The sequence below is a fragment of the Chlorocebus sabaeus genome, chromosome 2 (assembly GCF_047675955.1).
Source record: "Chlorocebus sabaeus isolate Y175 chromosome 2, mChlSab1.0.hap1, whole genome shotgun sequence".
NCBI classification, from domain to species: Eukaryota; Metazoa; Chordata; class Mammalia; order Primates; family Cercopithecidae; genus Chlorocebus; species Chlorocebus sabaeus.
In genome coordinates, this window is record NC_132905.1 from 53935778 (window position 1) to 53952303 (window position 16526).

Genomic DNA, 16526 nt, shown 5'->3' on the forward strand with positions numbered 1-16526 from the left:
CTCCCCAATATATTGCTTATGGCAGTAAAATGTGATCTCTGGTGGTTCTTGCGTATTTCTCATCATGTTTAGTGCAATACAGTAAACCACGAATAACACCACGAGACCCATACAAAGTGCCACTAGTGATGCTGGAAGTGCTTCCAAGAAGCATAGAAAATACATTACAAGAAAAAAGCTGAATTGCTTGATACGTATGGTAGATTGAGGTCTGTAGCTGTGGTCACTCACCATTTCAGAGAGATGACTCATCTTGTAAACAGATGATGTAAACTCACAATATTGATGAATACAGTACAGTTCTATAAACGTATTTTCACTTCCTTATGATTTTCATAACATTTTCCCTAGTTTATTGTAAGAATGTAGTATATAATATATATGACATATAAAATACGTGTTGACTGTTTATGTTCTCAATAAAGCTTCTGGTCAACAGTAAGCTATTCGCAGTTAAGCATTTGTGAGTCAAAAGTTACATATGGATTTTCAACTGTGCGGGTGGGAGGTGGCGGTGGGGGGGGCATCAGTGCCTCTTTATGCTCAAGTTGTTCAAGTCTTTTACTAGAGCTAGTCTCCAAACACTTTCCCATCTTAACTCTTAAAAAAATTTTAAGAGGTTGTACATTTTAGTAGGATTCTGATCCTCACAACTACTTCACACTCAATAACTATATAATACTATAGAAACACCGTAAAATCAAAATAAATATAGGTTGTCCTTATCTTGAGCATCTCATTTTCCTATAAGCCAACCCAAACACCATTATATATTAACATCCTTAACCCACACCCACCTCATCAAATCCGTCACTGCCTGGTGACGATTTTGAGTATTTGCTAGGAGATATTCGCTAGCTAAGAGTTCAGAACTCATTCTGACATTTTGGGGAGATCACTGATAAGAGAAAATAGCTAACGAAGTAATAAATTTCAAGTACGCGGCCGGGCGCGGTGGCTCACGCTTGTAAACCCAGCACTTTGGGAGGCCGAGGCAGGCGGATCACGAGGTTAAGACATCGAGACCATCCTGGCTAACACAGTGAAACCCCGTCTCTACTAAAAACACAAAAAATTAGCTGGGCGTAGTGGCGGAAGCCTGTAGTCCCAGCTACTTGGGAGGCTGAGGCAGGAGAATGGCGTAAGTAAACTCGGGAGGCGGAGCTTGCAGTGAGCTGAGATCGTACCACTGCACTCCAGCTGGGGGACAGAGCAAGACTCTGTCTCAAAAAAAAAAAAAAAAAAAAAATTCAAGTACGCATGAGCTGATCCCCACTGATCCCACAGAAATACTTGTTGAATGGTATTAAATTAACTACACAATCTACTAATTTAAATAAAGAAATTATACAGCATTTATTCAATAGGTGCTGAAATCATCTTGGGGAGGGGTGAGGAAGTTTGCCATGAGAGACTGACTGCGGCTGCACAAGTATCAAAAGTGACTGCACAAGTGACTGCACATGTGCACGCTCCCTGCACTGCCCACCACTTTCAGTAACAGCCCACCCTCCAATAGATGAGCTCCAGCTTCAAGCACTTATTCATCCTGTCTCCCAAGGCCACAAAAGACAGTGAACAAAAAAACCACAGGAAGGGCCAGAGCACTCTGGAATGCACCTCCACCAACACTGGTGTCTAAGTGGTGGAGCGGGGAGGGGCTATGCAAGAGAATGCTACCAATAGCTCCCTGTAGCCTGACCCTGCATCCTGAGCAGAAGGAGGGACTTCTGGGTAGCTTCTCACCATTTTTTTCCATTGAAAATAAGATTTATTTTGGGAAAAGTCACCTGATATAACCTCAATTAAGAATTTTACCAATTTCCGGGTTTTCTAGGAATACAGATCATTCTCCAACAACACATTAAATGTAGATGGACTTTCGCCGGGTGCGGTGGCTCAAGCCTGTAATCCCAGCACTTTGCGAGGCTGTGGCAGGCGGGTCACGAGGTCAGGAGATTCAGACCATCTTGGCTAACAAAGTGAAACCCCGTCTCTACTAAAAATACAAAAACAAAATTAGCTGGGCATGGTGGCAGGCGCCTGTAGTCCCAGCTACTCGGGAGGCTGAGGCAGGAGAATGGTGTGGAGGCTGAGGCAGGAGAATGGTATGAACCCAGGAGGCGGACCTTGCAGTAAGCCGAGTTGGCGCCACCGCACTCCAGCATGGGCGACAGAGTGACAGTCCGTCTCAAAAAAATAAATAAAAATAAATAAAAAGTAGATGGACTTTATTATATCTGACTTTTTGCTACATTCTCCATGAACAAAGGTATGAAAATAGGTGACAGTCTACATTAGAAGTCCTTCTCTATCCACAGAGACCTAAAGTACAAAATAATAGCAGAGGGCCAAAATCAGTCGCTTACTATAGAGTAGGTATGTTTGCTGGTGATGGGTAGGCAAGACCGCCGCTTTCAAAAAAACTAGGTAAGCAGAAGAAATTAGGTGGCATTAAAAGGCAAAAACTCTCACAAAGGCAACAAATACTTACAAGAGTCTCCAAAGCAGGTGTAGAACTTTAAGCAAGACGTGTTTTCCAACTGGGCTGTCCATTAATGGCCTAAACTGAGGGCAATGTGATTATCATCAGAAAGATACACAGGTCAATGCTTTCCATTCAGCTTTGGCCAGCAGTACTGAATACTTAGGGTTCAGTATAAAATGAATTTGTGACAGTACTATTTTCAAAAGAATGAGTCTTCACGACAACAAAAAGTAGATCTAGTCAGAGTTACAAAGGCAAGGCAAATTCATCAGGTAGGATAGATGCATTAAAAGTAATGGAACTTGTGAAATTTTATTTCTAACGTGCATGGTAATCATTGCTAAAATGTTTACACCTAATTAAATATGGGGAATGTTCTTACTTATCTAGCATCATAGAAAAATTAAGGAGAGATCAAATATACACAAGGAGCTAGGTATATCTTGAATTATTTTGACAGTAGAGTTGAAGAAAATTTTCACATTTTTGTGTATAGGTAACAGCTATTGGGCTTATCCATTTCTAAAGACAACATACATCATGGTTTTTGTTCATTGTGTATTCTTCAGTTGCATAAACAATCTCTAAAATAATCATCTTCTTTTCTTGCAAATCACACCACTTGCTTGCACAGTAAATTCCAACAGTAAAAATCTACAAATATTTCTTGCTCTATTAAGAAAGAGAAGGAAAGGGAGTCTGTTTTTGAGATATTCCTGGATTTGAAGGACACAAAAGGAGCCTAGAAACACAGTAAGCAAAACTTGAAAATAACTGCTTGATAAGTGCAGCAAATCACCACGGCACACATTTACCTATGTAACAAACCTTCATGTCCTGCACATGTATCCTGGAAGTTAAAATAAAATATAATTAGAAAAAAAAAAGAAAAGAAAAGAATGCAAATACTTCAAGGGTCTGAGACACAAGGAGCCATGGAAAATAACGAGAAGTGTCCAAGAGATCAAATACAGTGCTCATCCACTTCTCAGATTTGTGTGAGGACTACAGGGGGCATAATAATTATTTAATATAATTCATATGAAAAATATAAAAATCAGGTATTTTTAAAATAATAAAATGACTGATATAAGGATTGCTGTAGGGATGACTACAACATTCTCTTGTCTGGAAAACTGAAGGTAAAGGACTAAGATCCTTCGATTTTGTGGATTTAGTAAAAGGTTAAATTATATGCATCCAGGTGGCGCTGAGGATTTCAAAATCACCTTAGAAGTGATTTCAGCAAGAACCTCATAGGTAAAAAGGCTAGAAGGGGCTATGAAAGATGTCCCAAACAGCAAGAAGGCATTAAAAAGGCCATGAAAGATGTCCCAAACAGCAAGAAGGCATTAAAAAGGGGAGAGCAAATGGTTATTGCCCACACTAAGGGACAAAATATTGCAGACCGGTTAAAAAACAAAATAGAGTAACAGTATATCACTGATATTTACCAGGGAACCAGGTATGTTTTGAAAACCTCCCAGGTGATGCCATGCCTACTCTTGATTAAAAACTGAAATATAAAGAGAGAAGATTCTAGAATACAATTCACAAAATTCAGATGTGAATCAGGGCACTTGGCTAGGCTTTTTTGTCAGTTAAGTGACCTGGACCTATCCATTAGTACAGTTTAGTACTTCACAGAGAGCACCCTATTTAATTCTCATAACCACTCTCTGTATTATCATCTCCATTATGAATTATAAATGTTCTTGAACTTCTCCCTTGCTGGTGGGATAAGTCAATGTTAGATCTACAAATGCTAAAACACTATGCATATGTTGCTTTATGGGAAATTCACTGAAAAAAAATGGAGAAGATAGACTACGTTCATTTATGCAAAAAGTATTTACTGAGCATCTTCTATGTGCTAGGCACTTGGGACACATTAATAAACATACTCACCCTCAAGGAATTTATAGTCTAGCAGAGGTAGGAAAGAGAGGCAATTCACAAAATAAATAAATAAATAAATAAATAAAAATATACATAGTAACTTAGAAGGTAATAGATGCGATAGAAAAATAAAATGCAGAGCACTGCAAGAGACATACGGGATGCAGATTGCAATTATAACTAGAGTAATCACACAGACAAAATGCTATTTTAGTGAAGACCTGAAAGAGATGAGGGAGTTGACCATGAATATATCTGGGAGCTGGGGGGTAGGATAAAATGTTATAGGCAGAGGAAAAAATCCAGTGCAAAGACCTAAAATGAAAATGTACCTGCCATATTCAAGGATTAGCAAGGAAGTAAGGACGGCTGGAATGGAAAGCGCTGAGTGGGAGACAAGTGAGAGAAGAGGTCAGTTAGTGAGAATCAGATCATGTAGCGCTTTATTTTTAATTTTTATTTCCTTATTTGCTTTGAGACAGAGTCTCACTCTGTCCCCCAGGCTGGAGTGCAATGGCACAATCTCGGCTCACTGCAACCTCCACCTCCCAGGTTCGAGAGATTCTCCTGCCTCAGCCTCCCAAGTAGCTGGAATTACAGGTGTATGCCATCACGTCCGGCTAATTTTTGTATTTTTAGTAGATATGGGGTTTCACCATGTTGGCTGGGCTGGTCTTGAACTCCTGACCTCAAGCGATCTGCCCACTCCGACCTACCAAAGTGCTGGGATTACAGGCGTGAACCACCATGCCCGGCCCAGATCATGTAAGGTTTTATGAATCATAAGAAAACCGGCCTTTATTCTGAGTGACATGGAAGCCACTGGAGGGTTTTAAGCATAATGTGACTTGTGTTTTTAAAAGATCACTCTGATGTTAAGCTGATAGAAAATTAAAGAGAAGCCAGGGAAGGAAAAGGAGACCAGTGATCTGTTAGGAGGCCACAGCAATAATCCAGGCAAGAAATGCTGGAGACTTGGATAAAGACGCTGGTAGTACAGATGGGAAAAGTAGTTAAACTGATTCTGGAGACATTTTGAAGATAGAATAGGATTTGCTGACAACCTGGAAATAGAGTTGGAGAGAAAGAGAAGAGTCAGGAGGATTCCATGTTTTGTTTTGTTTTGTTTTTGCTTAAATAACCTGAAAAAAATGGAGCTAACACCCATTAGGTTGGTGCAAAAGTAATTTGCCATTAACGGCAAAAAACCACAATTACTTTTGCACCAACCTAATAAAATGGGGCAGGCTACAGGTGGAGTAGGTTTGCAGAGAAAGATCAGAAATTTTGTTCTGGCCATATTTAGGTTGAAGTACCTTTCACATATTCATGTTAAGAAGTCAAAACAGTAGTTGGAGGTGTCTGAGGTGGAAATATACATTTAGGAGTTTTAAGTAGCTGCACAGTATTTTATTAAAGCCCTGTGACTATTTGTGCCAACAAGTTGGCAAGAACTGGGCCTTGGCACATTCTAAATTCATAGGCAGGTAAAAAGACAAAACCAGCACAAATTTAAAAACAACTGAAAAGAAACCAGAAGGACAGCGGTATAGAAGGAAAGGCAACACAGTGTGGTGTCCTCAAGAAACAAATGAAGAGAGAATATTAAAACAGAAGGAATAACAAATTACATCAAATACTGCCAACAGGTAAAGATGTGACTTGAGTGTCAGATATAACTTGGAATATTTGCTCGTGAAAAATCCCTAGTGACTATCTCCTATACCACCACAACCAAGACAATATGCTCATGCATTGAATATGTTATACTTCATTCTTCTCAGGCATTCAACTTATTTTTCTAAAGAACCATCCATAAGAAAAATTTTGATCCAATTTAGTATTTGGGACTCAAATCAGTAGACTTTTTAGAAATACCAGTTGATAAACTGCAGATGCTAATGATCACTTGCTAATATTCAATTCCCATGTCTTAAAAACATAAAATTACATCTAGGCAACTTGGAAATGAAAGGACAGATTTTCTTTGTCCTGATGAAGAACTATGATAAACCAAAAAGCCAATATTCTACTATTCTTTCTCCTACTAAAATAAAGAACAACAACAAGTTTGTACATTACCACCATTACCATTCCATAATGTTCCAGAAACGTGTTCCAGAAACTTGTTATAACGTTACAGAAAGCTAAATCTAATGCAAACTGCCACCGAACCAAAATAAAAGTTTTAACTATTAAAAGTAGATAAAAGTGTCATTATCTGCTACTGATTATATAACTTGGGAACATACAAAAATAAACTGCAAAGCTTTTAGCATTAAGTGCCAGCTATAAAATAAATACACCAAAATCAACCACCATCTTAGTCTACCAACAGCCAATCTGAAAAGCCCATCACAAAGTAACAAAAACAGATACCTAGGAAGAACTCTAACAGGAAACATTAGGACTCAGATGAAGAAAACAACTCTGCTGAGAGATAAAAGGTCTGAATAATCTTTCATGACCCTTAAAAGAAATACTGATTACAGATGGCAGTCCTTGACAACCAAACAAAATGCAACATGATCCGGTATTTTTTTCGTTCTAAGGATTCATCTTCCAAGCCTTCCAGATTAAGATGGCAAATTTAACACACATATCCAATTACACCCTTCCCCTAAACTCCACTTAAGTGACAGTAAGGGATCTTTCTAGAAGACATAGAGACCCAAAGACTTAAAGAACTGAAATGGAAACTACAAATCATGAAAGTAGAAAGCAGATGGACAAGTGGCAACTGTCTCAGCCAACTTGAGAGAGGGAATGCTGTACTAACAGTGAGAAAAGCCGGGAAGAACTCACTCCAGTCTACTCAAAAGACTGAGGGTAAAAGAGCGACAGGTTAAAATAAGATTAGTAAAAGTTGTATGAGAAGCTCTAAAATTCCAAGATGCCTTCCCCACCTCCTCACTGTAGACCATTGGCAGACAACCCCAGAACCCAGCAAGACTAGAGATTTGTTCTTGGAAGAGTAGGTAAATAGGTAAGTCTGCATGGTGAACCTTCTCCAAAGTGACTACACAGAGAATGGTGAAACCCCAGCCAGACTCCTCCATGAACAATGGAACCTACACTCTTTCCTCAGTGCAAAACTTTACTGGAAGACCACTCTCTGATCAGCCCAAGAAGACCCTACAAACGGCCCCAGTGAAAAACTCAGGAGAAACAGTGAACAGTCCAAAGTAGCTGCCACTGGGGAGGGAGAGTAAGGGATGGGGAAGAAGAGGCAGATGAAAGACCATTTTTACAATAAGCCTCTTAGACTTTTAAAGCCATGCATGTATTAAATACAATAATCCTTATCTGAAAGGACAGGTGCATATAATTGTAATGTTAAAAGGACAGTGACTTGCTCTGCCAGATATTTCTAAGTATTCTAAATCTATGATTAAAAAGATGTGGCATTAAGACTAGAGATCAACACACAAATGAGCAGACCTAAAACTGAAGCAGACCCCAGTTAGTCAAGATCTTAAAAAACAATAAAGACCACAAAGCAAAGAAGAAAGGAGGAACTAATTAACAAACAGTGCTGGTATAACTCACTAACTAGGGAAAAGGAGGAGGCGGCGGCGGTATAGGAGTGCTTCATATCCACGTACAATTATAGAATTAAATGTAAAAAGATCTACTATATTTCCAAAATGTTGCTTCATTTATCTCACCTTTCAGATAAAGATGATTAAATTTAATACATGCATACAGTTTTAAAGTCTAAAAGCCCTATTGTAAAATGAGTGGTCTTCCTCATCGCCTTAGTCTTCCTCCCCAGAGGCAGCCACTTTTGACTGCTTACTCCTTCTCCTGAATTTTTCACTGGGGCCATTTGCAGCGTCTTTCTGGGCTTTCCAAGCATGAACAAATACAAGGAAAAGAATCATAAAGGACAAGGTAGAGACCTGTTTATATAGAAATAAAAGTGTTTTATTGTTTGAAAAATGCCAAAAAGTGAATTAAATAATGGCCTGTGAAGAAAAAAAAAAAAAAACACTAAAAATACGATAAAGGTACAAACTTTTTTATATAAAACAGGTATGTCATTTTTTTAAAATCACCACTTAAAAGTAAAGTAGGCAAAATACCAGAAGAGAGAGCTCCCAAAAGAAAAAAAAAAAAAAAAAGATTATCAATTTCAATAGTTACGAAAAAAATAAATTAAAATATATTTTTATAGAAAAATCAGGAAAGATGATGAACACTGGAGTGTTGACACACTACAGGTAGACCATACACTCTGTAAGGGAATGTTACAGCATAAGCAATTTGGTAACAAGCCACAAGAGTCATAACAGAGTTCACCTCTGCCCCAGGATTTCTACTGCTATAAATGTAACCTGAGTAAGTCTGAAATACTTAAACTTTCAGACAAGGGCATTTTTCTCAGCTCCACCTGTGTGTCCACTCTTACTTACTGAGCCTACATCCTTTGGCGACCTTGCTGGCCTTCCTCTGCTTAGTTCATTCCATCTCACCAAAACTCTATGGTGCAGGCACCATGACCCTTATTCCAAGGAAATGCGATTAAAGAGGTAATTAAGGTTACTTAGGAAGTGGCCATGGTAGGACTTGCAACCAGAGGGTTTAATACTGTATTCTCAGCCACTACAAATAAAAATAATATGTAAAACAACAGAAAACTAGTTCAATAAACTTGTGTATATTCATCATTAAACACCTTATTTTCAAAGGGTTTATGCAAAAAGGAAACATCTCTAATATTTACTTCATACTAAATAAGAGAGGAATATTTAAAACTACAGATAAAATTAAAAGCCAATTTTGTTTAAAAGTATGTCTGTGCAGACAAACAAAAAGGGTAAAATGGAAGCACATCATCTAATTACCAGTTGTTTCTTTCTGGATGATGTGATGGTGATTTTTACTTTATTTTTTTCAGTGATTCCCAAAATGTCTCCCAACAGGAAATACTTTTTTATTTAATTTTTTAAAGGAAACAAAGCAACAACAGAAATTCTCAACTGTATTTGCTTAATTTGAATAAACAAAGGACATGTCGATAAATGTACATTAATGCACACCTTCAAGGAATTTGAGACTGGACAACTATGTTGAAAGAGAGACACTAAATTGAAAAGGCTTAAAGGTAATTTTTAAATGTGTGATGAAAGAAGGGAAGATCAGGTGAGAGATTACTATTTTAGCAGCCCAGCATCACTGCTGGAACTACAAGGTCCATCACATGAGAGGGGTTTCCACCATTATTCCTTTCTCATAGTAAATGGGAAAAATTCACCTTACAGAATTTGCTTGATAGCCCAGTTAACAGAAATTTAAACAGCACATAAAATAGATTTTAGTAAGAGAAAACCATTTCAACTCCCAACACAAACTCAAAAATCATTGGAATCCTAAAGGCATTTTGGAATTGACTAAATTCTGGTAACTTACAGAGCAAAGTTTAAATGATTTTTAAAAAAAAAACAATTAAAAACAAATATGTAAATGACCATTTCTGTACTATTTTATTCAGAAGAGTTTTAATAGTTCCTTGCAAGGCAAAATGGAATTAGATGTGTATAGAAGACCTATTTTGAGCATTAAAAAAAATGAACACTTTTTCAAATTGATCTTTGGATGCATGTGTTTCAGCAGGTAAGTAGGAGAATGTGTAGCCTAATTGTGTCTTTCCTTTGTTAAAGTTAAATATTACAAGCAGTTTTAATATTTTGTAAAGAATGTTGACAGAATACTTTCTAGGAACAAAACAATTTAAAAGCTAATAACAACATTTTTGCCACAGATTATCGGGCAGAGTACTTTCTAGGAACAAAACAATTTAAAAGCTAATAATAGCATTTTTGCCACAGATTATCGAAAGTTTTCCGCACAGATGTGGGGTTATATTTCACTTTTTAAATTTTTAAATATAAGGTGTAACTTAGGACTTTAGAGAAATAGTGCATACAATTTTTAGGCATGTGCACCTCCAAGAAAACGTGCTAAAAAAAAAAAAAAGAAAACATTGTTTCCACTTCATTTTGGAAGTCTGTTAAACAAGTTATCAATGCAAGGATTGGAAAAGAACGAAAAATCAAGAAAGAACATAGCTGCCAGTAGTTGTCATCCCATACAAAGGCATTAATAACTAATCTGTAAGTATCTTAGAAAGAAAATCTTGGAACTGTATAAGCTCACCCTTACCTGCGCTGAGGCCAAGAAATGAAAAAGGGTGATTCAAAAATCTTCTGAAAAGGAAGAGTCCTATTCAGAAACTCAAGGGTAAGAGGACCCGCCCACTTCCCCTGGAGGACTCGTTGCTATGGGAACCCGCAGTAACCCTGTAAAGCCAGTAACCTACGGGGGAAGAAGATCCTCCCCGAGGTTAAAGTTAAAACAGGGGATCTGGCGGAGGGTTGAGTGGAGGACTGAGGTAGGGTTAAAAGAAGGGGAAAGCCCTTGGCTGGGCATGGGGTCAGTGAAAGCAGGCTTAGTAACCCCAACAGAAATTCAAAACAGCACTGAGAACAATTGTTTTGAGTGCTAGAGTCACATTATAGTTCATAAAGTTTGAACCATTAGAGACACTTTCCGCCCTCCCTGGTGGGAAACAAACCCCTCTTTGTGAGTTCTTGTCTAGGAAAATGAATTTGAGTTTCATCTCACCAATTACAAACCGCATGCTACCTACTATGTGAAACTAAACTCTTGACTTTCTTACATAAAACCAGTATTTCCAAACTCGGCTGCGCGATCACCTGGGGATCTTTAAAAAACACACTGTGTTAATTGGTCTGGTGTGCGATTAGGCATGAAGAGTTTTAAAACTCTCCAGCGACTCCTCTGTGCAGCCAAGTTTGGGGAAACCGTATTACAGGATTTGGCGAGGTGGCGGGGAATGTTTAAAAAAGAAAAAGCACCGTGATCTCCCTTGGTCTTTTGAGGCCTAATAATAGAATTAGCTCGCTTTCAGCAGGCACACACAGGACAATGGGCTGCTTGATAAATAGGGATCCCCAGCAGGCCGGAACAATACTTTCTTTGAAAACGCCAGGAGGTAGAAGCCTTCACTTCCCAAGACAGCAAACATCCTTCTTCCCGAACACCAAACTTATACGTCTATTTTAAGAGCAAACGGGCCACGAATGCCACTCAGAACTCGGAGGACGAGTTCTAGCCTCAGGAGGAAGCCGCCCCCGCCATCAACCGCCGCCACTCGCTGGGTTGCCGCGGCGCCTGAGGCCGCGCAAACCCGGCGCGTCGGTCCCCGGAGTCCCTCCCGGACCCTGCTCACCGCGCCCCGCCGGCAGCGCCTCAGGAAAGTTACTTAGGGGAAGTTTGCTCCGCTTCCCACCGCGCGCCTCCCCGGGAGAGGGGCGCGGCCCCCGCCACCTGCTAGGCGCCAAGGCTTCCCGACCGCGCCCCCTGCTTGGACCTCCGCCACCTCCGGGGTCGCGCACCCCGCGGGCGTCCGCACTGCCAGGAGGGCTCGTGCGCCCCTCCCGGGGTCCCTCGGCTGAGGCGGCCCTGCCCCTCCGCCCCGGGCACCAGGACCACCGCACGGGCCCGACGCGCCCCACTGGGAACCCCTCGGGAAGCCAACCCGCGCGGCGAGCGCCTCTCGAGCCCGGGGGGCGGATATGGGATCCACTGGACCCCTGGGTCCGAGGCCGACCTGCGGCCCCCCGCCCAGCTTCTCCTCGCTTCGCTTGGCCCCTCCGGCCAGCCGCCGGGCGCACGCCCCTGCCCGGGCGGTCCCGCGCTGCGCACGCGCGGAGGCGCCGGCCCGCTCGCCCGCGGCGCCCTCACTCACCGCCCGCGCTCCTCCTCGCCTCGGGCGACGCAGCCGTCCGCCGCCTTGCCCTGTGCCCGCTCCTCAGGCCCCGGCCGGGGCACTCGGAGATCCAGCGCCCGGCGGGCTTGGCGGGCACCCGCACGCAGGGCACGCTCTGCGGGAGCGAGCGCGCGTCCCCGAGCACCGGGAGGGAGCGGGGCAACATGGGCGGTGTTCCCGGAGGCGGCCCTGGATACGGGGCATGCGCAATGTCTGCCCTTTCCTAAAGTAGGAATGAGGGGTGGGCGGGAACCCTGGCCTGGAGGAGGCGGGGAGGGTGGAGGAGAGCCAGCACGCCCCCGTCTCTGAGAGGCGACTTCGTCCTTGTCCCACAAACTGCATTTTTTCTCTCTGGGGCATTCATCAATGAATGTATTAAGCATTTATTGAACACTTGCATTGGCAGAGCGGATGTGCAGGATACAGCGCATCCTCCGGTAATAGGGGGCCGAATGCATTTGGCTTTGGGGCTCCTTTTCAGGCGCTGATGCCAGCCCTCTCTCTAACAGATAAGGAGGGTGCATAAATAGAGGTCTTGTAATACCTAACGACTACACTCTTCAGTGATCTGGGGATGGGGAGTAGCTGCTGGTTGGGTTAATCATGAAAACTTAAACAGCATATGAATCCATGCACCCTGTCGGGGACAAGTTTAATCTGAGTGTATTGTTCTTAGTGAAAGATGAAAACGGCGGCCAGAAAGGTAGTTTCAGCTCATCTGGAAATAATCTTTAATGCTTAGCACGACTTCACCCTTATTCAGTGGATAATTGAGAGGCACAGAAGAAGGGGAGAAGGGGAGCCTGGTGGTGGCTTGATTAAATGCAAAATTTAGGAATATAAAGTGAAGGCTAGAGATATGAAATGCTGTAGTATATGTTCTAGGTAAGAAGTAGTAGGGTCCTAAGTTCAAGGACTGGTATCAGGCATGGAAAGGGTCGAAAAGTTTCCAGAGACTGTGAAGGACAGAATGATGCCCTTACTTATGTCACTGCTGAGATGTTTATCATGACAGGCGCCTACTTCATTAGATTAGATCATCATCCTTGGCAAAATGTGTATCAGTGGATAAATTAGACCTATACAATACTGTTAGGACCAGTAGATGCTTCTTTTAGCATGAGTTTGGCCCTGGGAGAACATATTTCTGCTCAGTTGGAAAACCATTAATTTGAGAGACAACATATATAGTGAAAGACACCTAGGCTTTGGAAAACAAAAACCCCTCTGATAAAGTCCAAATACCTCATAATAAATTACATTGTCCAAATTAGTATTATCTGTGAGCCTTCCTGTGTTCATCTGTAACATGAGATCATGATATTTACCTTGTATAATGGTAAGTTTTATGTGTCAACTTGGCTAGGTCATGGTATCCAGATATTTGGACAAACATTAGTCTAGATGTTTCAGTGAAGGTATTTTTTAGATGAGATTTACAATGAAATCAGTAGACTTTGAGTAAAGCTGATTACTCTTAATAATGTGTATGATTTTCATCCAATCAGCTGAAGACCTTAGTAGAAAAATGCTGACTTCCCCTAAGCAAGAAGGAAGACTGGCAGCAAACAGCTGTTGACTTGCACCTTTTGCCTGAGCCTGCAGCCCGCCTACCTACTCTGCAGATTTTGGGGTTGCCAAGCCTCCACAATCATGTAAGCCAATACCTTAAAATAAGCCACAATCATACAAGCCAATACCTTTCTCCTTCTCTTTTTCTCACTCTTAAACTGCAAAAACAAAACAAAACGAAACAAAAAAACAGACAGCAGGTCCAAAATGGAGTCACTCATACTAGTGTCACCTAACCAAACCAAAACTTGTGTTATTTCTTTGCAAGATCTGACCTTGTGAGAAATCAGAAGAGAGATAACAGTGAAATCCAATTAGACCAACAAGATGTTGCTTACATCTGTAGAAGAAAAGTAACCTTGAAATGACCAACCATCTATTTGCTCTTTTTTTCTGCTTTCCTCTTCTTTTTTCTGCTGATAAAACTCACCCACTCTGTTTAGCTCATCAGTTTCTTTCTAGTTTGTAGACTGGATGCTGCCCAGTTCATGAATTGCTAATAAAAGCCAATCAGATTTTTGAAACTCAATTTGGTGAATTTTTTAAATTGACATATATTTAAAATAGATACACAGATACATATCCATCCTGTTGCCTCTGTTTCTCTGGCGAACTCTGGCTAATACACCTTGAAAGGTTGTGAAAATTATGTAAATTAATTCTCATCTGAAAAACAAGCATTATAATCATTAATTTGTGAGGCTGTAAAAAATTAAACACAAGTGCATGAAGCACCCAGCTCATAGCAGAACCTGAGTAAATGACAGCTACTATTACTTGTGAATGAACACTGAAGGGAAAAAACAGACAAAGAGATAGGATAGATATTAGCACTTTGAAAGCCTTTTCTCAGTTCACTGGGTAATAAATATGTAAAAAACAGATTTAAGAGGTAAAAGAAAATTTTAGTGTCCCTAGCTCTGACACACTAAAAATGTGATAAATATTACAATTACTTGCAAATAAATTCCTTAAGAACCATTAACTAAAGATAGACTCTAGCTGTACTCTCCAACACCAAACATGCAAAGCAGCGATATGAAGTCATATCTAAACAGTTTACTCCAATTTGAGTTCCAGTTGAATTCAGTCTGCTTGCTACTAGGAAGGAGAAACCTGGAAGGAGCTTACTTTTGAAATAATTCCCAATGTCACAGAGTAGGTGCATGCTAGAGCACTCAATCAATGTGTTTGTTGAATAGGCTTCTGGATGAGCTGATTGTTCTGGGGAGCATGCAAAAGTGCTTAAAATATTCCATTTATTCTACAAATATTACCAGTTTTTATGTACTAGGCAGCATCCTGCCCTCAGAGAATTTATCAAATAGCATAGAAAAATGCATAACTGTAACTATAATTTAAGGCAGAATGTGACAAGTGCCTTCAGGGGAACATAAATGGTTGGGCCAATTGTACCTTGCTCAGGTAGTTAATGCTGAGGGCTCACTTTCCTAATCATATCTCCACAGTGGTTCCCAGCTTTGCATATTTTCTTATGGTGAAAGCCAATGAAATGCATAAGCATCTTGTAAATATGTTTTGAGCAAAGTTGGTAAATATCAAGTCAACATTCTCATTCCACTGACTCTTTTACTTCTGAGTTCACATTCAGAGGGTGAAGCAGGAGAAGCACAATCCATTCAAATGTAACAGTTTATCCTTTTCTTCCTCATTATTTGTCTTGGCTGTTTCATTTAAGGCAGATTTAACTTTAGAGTGAAAAACAAAAAATACAGGTAATTTTTCTGACTTAATGAAGATTTATGAGCAAAATACATAAAAACTAACATGAAAATAACAAAAGGTGGGGCTTGGATTTATGAAAGGGTGATGAATGATTGAGCTGGAAACCATTAACCAGGGGAACAAAGATGACGATCATGTTTGTCCCATGACCAGCGTTATCACAAGGTGACTTCTTTTTCCTTTTGGCTGACAACGAAATACTCCACCATGCATAAGTACAAACAAACTCCAGGAGTGACAAAAACAAATGATTTGGGGAAAATACACATTTTAGTATATTTTAAATAATGAGAAAGGTATTTTATTATGAGAATTTGTGAATATATTAATTTTACAAGTTTTGCCACAGTGACTTGGGAAATAAATGTATCTGGAACTAGAGGAAGCCCTGTACTACAAAATAAAATGTTTTAGAAATTGAAAGAAATGGTCTCAAGCCATGGATGATAATTCTCATCTGATGTTCCATGAAAGAGTCATATAAGCAAAGTGACCCCCAAATGCTAAAGGAGCCAAGCCAAAGAGAAGGCAGACAAATTCAGTTTGTCGGTGTTGATGAATTTATTAGGGGACTTACAGAGAGAAGCATGGCCTTGGGTAGCCACAAGACAAGTAGATCTCTGTACCTGTTACTCCCCAGACCCAAGGTTTATCTACTATAGGGAAAAGGTATACATATTCCAGCAAGACAATGAAAGGCAGCTCTCCAAAACAAGAAAGAATGCTATGTGTGTCACAATCTCTAATTTGTGTGATAACATCAAGGTTGCTTTACTCTAAAAGCAGGAGTAGAGTTTCTTACACTAGGGACAGTAAATAAAGTAGCAATCAGGTGGTGTTCACGGGACTGGGGCTGATCAGAATTTAACACTGTAGATTAGCATCCAAGATGGAGCCACTTTTGTCTCCATACCTGATGAATAATAGCATGATACTAGGAGATGTGAAATAAGTTAAAATATATCCTGGGCCAGAGTTTTATATATAAATATAAATATATATATATGTGTGTGTGTGTGTGTATAC

At 40.4% G+C, this 16526-nt stretch overlaps 1 protein-coding gene across 3 annotated transcripts in view; it reads right to left on the reverse strand.

The window, feature by feature from the left end:
- BTBD3 (BTB domain containing 3) overlaps positions 1–12315 on the reverse strand; it is a 36176-nt gene extending 23861 nt beyond the window's left edge. Inside the window, exon 1 of one of the 3 annotated variants that reach the window (XM_007960213.3) lies at positions 12162–12315. The gene's annotated coding sequence lies outside the window, so the exon portion shown is untranslated. Of the gene's footprint in view, positions 1–11642; positions 11660–12161 lie in introns of those variants that run through there. The other 2 variants (XM_007960220.3, XM_073008469.1) reach the window with 2 other exon arrangements.
- Between the last annotated feature and the right edge of the window lie 4211 nt (positions 12316–16526).